Here is a 6,000-nt window from a genome sequence, read left to right as displayed (position 1 = left end):
GCAGCATCACTGCACAGTTATTTTCAGGTCTCTCCAGAGATGTTTGATCGGGTTCATGTCCGGACTCTGGCCGGGCCACTCGAGGACATTCAGAGACATGTTCCGAAGCCACTCCTGCCTTGTCTTGGCTGTGTACTTAGGGTCATTGTCTTGTTGGAAGGTAAACCTTCGCTCCAGTCTGAGGTACTGAGCGCTCTGGAGCAGGTTTTCATCAAGGATCTCTTTACCTTGCTCCATTCATCTTTCCCTCGATCCTGACTAGTCACCCAGTTCTTGCCTCTGAAACACATCCCCACAGGATGATGCTGCCAAAAACATGCTTCACTGTAGGGATGGTGCCAGATTTCCTCCAGACGTGACGATTAGCATTCAGGCCAAAGAGTTTAATCTTGGTTTCATCAGACCAGAGAATCTTGTTTCTCATGGTCTGGGAGTCCTTTATTAAATCCAAGCAGGCTGTCATGTGCCTTTTACTGAGGTGTCGCTTCCATCTGGCCACTCTACCATAAAGGCCTGATTGGTGGAGTGCTGCATAAATAGTTGTCCTTCTGAAAGGTCTTTCCACAGAGGAACTCTGGAGCACTGTCAGAGTGAACAGGTGATCAGGTTCTTGGTCACCTCCCTGACCAAGGCCCTTCTCCCCCGATTGCTCAGTTTGTCTGGATGGCCAGGTCTTGGAAGAGTCTTGGTGGTTCCAAACTTCTTCCATTTAAGAATGATGGAAGCAACTGTGATCCTGGGGACCTTCAATGCTGGAGACATTTTCTGGTACCCTTCCCCAGATCTGCGCCTCAACACATTCCTGTCTCGGAGCTCTACGGACAATTCCTTGACTTGGTTTTTGATCTGACATGCACTGTCAACTGTGGGACCTTATATAGACAGGTGTGTGCCTTTCCAAATCATGTACAATCAATTGAATTTATCACAGGTGGACTCCAATGAAGTTGTAGAAACATCTCAAGGATGATCAATGGAAACAGGATCCACCTGAGCTCAATTTTGTCTCTCATAACAAATGGTCTCAATACTTATGTAAATAAGGTATTTCTGATTGAAAATGTTCATAAATTTGTAAACATTTCTAAAACCTTGTGAATTGAATTGCTTTAATTTGCTCGAGTATACAGTGCATTCGGAAATTATTCAGACCCCTTGACTTTTTCCACATTTTGTTACGTTACAGCCTTATTCTAAAATGGATTTAAAAAGAAAATGTCCTCATAATTGGCTTTGATGGTAGCATTCACCTCCTTATAATCAGCTACAATGGGGCGGTCATTTTGGACCAGGAACAAAGAATTCATTAACATGAAACGAACACAACAGAAGGGTTAAATACGAAAATTGGTTTTAGAAAATTGTGATAAATAAAAATATATACCAGTTTCATTTAAGTACCAAAAAAATGACAGCTGTGCCATATAGATTTTAATGTACCGATTCCATGGCATATGGTTTATGAATTGACAATTTTCCATTCTTCCTGAAAGCTCTAATATTTAAAAAAAAAGTCAAATACATTCTCTCCGTCTACCACACGCACTTTAAAGATTTGGGTAATAAAGCATTTAAAGGCTGACATTGGTTGATTTTAATACTTTTGACAGGCAAAATTCTAACTCCACCCATGACTTTCGCATTTTTAAACATTCCCAGAAGGCATGGATTATTATAACCTACTGCAGGCCTAAAACCTATGGGTGCAAACAATGTTTCCATGATGGGCTATTAGCAGGACAATAGACTCTTCAACCTTTACAAAAGGATAGCTCTGGCTAGGTGTGAAAATAATGTAATGTAAATTATAATGTTATTGGAGGTTATTTCGTTTTCAAAAAAACGGAAGTGAGCAATTGTAATCTGAATAAAGCCCAAAATAATATTAGTAAAGGCAGAAACATTTATTTAAGTTTTTTAGAGGGAGAGAAAAGCTGGGCCAATTGTGCGCCGCCCTATGGAACTCCAAATCACGGTCTGATGTGATACATAATAATACTTTTTGTTGTATTATTTGTTTTGTCTTTAATGGTGGATTAAACTGAAAGTTGCAACCAATCACAGCTGGTTGTGATACAGCCAACCTAATTTAGAAATACATTTGATGATAGAATTCTCCCCCCACCCTCCTTCTAGGCAAGTCTATTGTCCAACTACATGCTAATAGCCATAATGATGATGTACGACATGACCGTGTGTGTTTGAAAGACTATTTTCCAGTAAGCAACAATTTGTTTACCTACATTTGACAACTTTGTTCCAATATTTGAAGTGTTTGAAAACCTGTTTTCAAAATGCCACCAACTGGCACTAAGAACAGCGGGAACATTTCCGTAGTCAGTACCATTTTTAGTTGAGAGGTTTGCTGAGAGGTTTGTTGCTACTTGGTTGTTAACGTTACTTTGCTACCTGCCAACTTCACGTTTTTTACTTTCTAATAACTGTTTTATATTTTATTTTTCGCTCTACTTTTTTCGTTCAACTTTTTAGCCTTGAACGCTTTATCGGGACATGGTTCTACAGGACCTCCACTAGCCGAAGCTAAGTAGTAACATTATGCCATCTAATTGCAGTCGCTGTACTCATAATATACAGGAGAACTATCGCATTATGATGAGGATAGCCGTGCTGCAAGCCCAGCTTCAGACGCAATCGTTAGGAAGGGTAATTTAAGTTTAGGAAAGGATGAAACAGCGTCTGTGCCACCAATATGTACAGATAGTAGTATAAATCCCCTCGCACAGTCCCCACAGCTGGACAATTTTCTCATGGCTTCTGGAAGGAAATGCTGTCGGAATGTTCAACCAGGGTCCCTCATTCAGCCGACAGAAACTTTCAACTGGTTCTCCCCATTAAGCAATGAGTCAGAGTCAGAGCCTTCTCTGGTCTCTCCTCCACACGTTACGGGGTCTGAGCCACCGAAGTCTTCCACCATTAGCTCTGACAAATTGAAAACCCTAGTCATTGGCAACTCCATTACACACAGTATTAGACTTAAAAAGAATCATCCAGCGATCATGCACTATTTACCAGGGGGCAGGGCTTTCGCTGTAAAGACTAATCTGGAGATGGTGCTGGCTAAGGCTAAAACTGCTGAATAGAGAGTATAGGGATATTGTTATCCAAGTCGGCACCAAAGATGTTAGGATGAAACAGTCAGAGGTCACCAAGCGAAACATAGCTTTAGCATGTAAAACAGCTACAAATGTGTTGGCATCGAGTAATTGTTAAGGGGAGTGATGAGCTCTACAGCAGTCCACAACTCAATCGCTGGTTGAAAACTGTTTTCTGCCCCTCCCAAAATATATCATTTGTAGATAACTGGCCCCCTTTCTGGGACTCGCCCACAAACAGGACTAAGCCTGGCCTGCTGAGGAGTGACGGACTCCATCCTAGCTGGAAGGGTGCTCTCATCTAACTCCTGTAGCTCCACAATGAGATGGACTGCACCCTGTTAGCCAGCCTGCCAGCTTAGTGGAGTCTGCCACTAGCACAGTTAGTGTAGTCAGCTCAGCTATCCCCATTGAGACCATGTCTGTGACTCGATCTAGGTTGGGCAAAACTAAACATGGCGGAGTTCGCTTTAGCAATCTCACTGGAATAAAGACCTCCTCCATTCCTGCCATTATTGAAAGAGATTGTGATATCTCACATCTCAAAATAGGGCTACTTAATGTTAGATCCCTCACTTTCAAGGCAGTTATAGTCAATGAACTAATCACTGATCATAATCTTGATGTGATTGGCCTTATTGAAACATGGCTTAAGCCTGATGAATTTACTGTGTTAAATGAGGCCTCTCCTCCTGGTTACACTAGTGATCATGTCCCCCGCACATCCCGCAAAGGCGAAGGTGTTGGTAACATTTACAATAGCAAATTTCAATTTACAAAAAAAAAATGAATTACCCTGTTTTCATCTTTTAATTTCTAGTCATGAAATCTATGCAGCCTACTCAATCACTTTTTATAGCTACTGTTTATCTTCTTAAGGCTAGTTGGCGGGATTCGGAAGTTCGGATGACTGACGTGCCCTGCATTGGATAGAAAACACCCTGAAGTTTCTAAACCTGTTAAAAATAATGTCTGTGAGTATAACAGAACTGACATGGCAGGCGAAAACCCAAGGAGAATTCATCTGGAATATTTTTTTGTTCTTGAGGTCACAGTCAATTCAAATGCTTGTCTATGGGATATTTAAAGGAATTCCTCCCAGATTGCAGTTCCTATGGCTTCCACTAGATGTCAACAGTCTTTAGAAAGCGTTTCAGGCTTGTTTTTTGAAAAATTTGTTAGTAGTTGTAGTTTTTCAAGATGGTACTCATTTGGACTGTAGTCTTGTGGCGTGCGTGGATGACGGCGCGCACTTCGTTATTTATTTCCAGTATTGAACATACTACATTCCGTCTTCAATTGTATCATTTATTTACATATTAGGGTGCCTGAGGATTGATTAGAAACGTTGTTTGACTTCTTTGGACGAAGTTTATTGCTAACTTTTTGGATTCCTTTGTCTGCATGTTGAACGAGTGGAACGGGTGGATTACTGAATCAAGCGCGCCAACTAAGCTGACTTTTTTGGGATATAAAAAGGACTTTATCGAACAAAACGACCATTTGTTGTTTAGCTGGGACCCTTGGGTTTGCAAACAGAGGAAAATCTTCAAAGGTAAGTGATTTATTTTATCGCTATTTCTGATTTTTGTGACGCCTCTGGTGGTTTGGAAAATGTTTTTAATGCTGGTGTATGCGGGGCGCTGTCCTCAGATAATCACATGGTATGCTTTAGCCGTAAAGCCTTTTTGAAATCTGACAAAGCGGTTGGTTAACAAGAAGTTAAACTTTTAAACATTGTAAGACACTTGTATTTTCATGAATGTTTAATATTACGATTTTTCAATTTCGCGCTCTGCAATTTCACCGGATGTTGTCGAGGTGGGTCGCTAGCGTCCCACCTAGCCCAAAGAGGATTTCTAGGCCTCCTGGGCCATATGCAGCGCTCCTCAGTGAGTTCCCTGAATTCCTATCGGACCTTGTAGTTAGGGCAGATAATATTCACATTTTTGGCGACTTTAATATTCACATGGAAAAGTCCACAGACCCACTCCAAAAGGCTTTCGGAGCCATCATCGATTCAGTGGGTTTTGTCCAACATGTCTCCGGACCTACTCACTGCCACACTATGGACCTAGTTTTGTCCCGTGGAATAATTATTGTGGATCTTAATGTTTTTCCTCATAATCCTGGACTATCGGACAACCATTTTATTAAGTTTGCAATCGGAACAAATAATCTGCTTAGACCCCAACCAAGGATCATCAACAAATGTGCTATAAATTCTCGGACAAACCTAAAGATTCCTAGATGCCCTTCCAGACTCCCTCCACCAAAGGACGTCAGAGTACAAAAATCAGTTAACCACCTAACTGAGGAACTAAATTTAACCAAATCAAATTTATATATAGCCCTTCGTACATCAGCTGATATTCTCAAAGTGCTGTACAGAAACCCAGCCTAAAACCCCAAACAGCAAGCAAAGCATGTGAAAGAAGCACGGTGGCTAGGAAAAACTCCCTAGGAAAAACTCCCTAGAAAGGCCAAAAACCTAGGAAGAAACCTAGAGAGGAACCAGGCTATGAGGGGTGGCCAGTCCTCTTCTGGCTGTGCAGGGTGGATATTATAACAGAACATGGTCAAGATGTTAAAATGTTCATAAATGACCAGCATGGTCAAATAATAATAATCATAGTAGTTGTCGAGGGTGCAACAAGCACGTCCGGTGAACAGGTCAGGGTTCCATAGCCGCAGGCAGAACAGTTGAAACTGGAGCAGCAGCACGGCCAGGTGGACTGGGGACAGCAAGGAGTCATCATACCAGGTAGTCCTGAGGCATGGTCCTAGGGCTCAGGTCCTCCGAGAGAAAGACAGAAAGAGAGAATTAGAGAGAGCATATTTAAATACACACAGGACACCGGATAAGACAAGAGAAATACTCCAGATG

This window comes from Salmo salar, chromosome 06 (assembly GCF_965601325.2).
Source record: "Salmo salar chromosome 06, fSalSal1, whole genome shotgun sequence".
NCBI classification, from domain to species: Eukaryota; Metazoa; Chordata; class Actinopteri; order Salmoniformes; family Salmonidae; genus Salmo; species Salmo salar.
The sequence above is the reverse complement of the archived record's forward strand: the minus strand, read 5'-3'. Positions refer to the sequence as shown.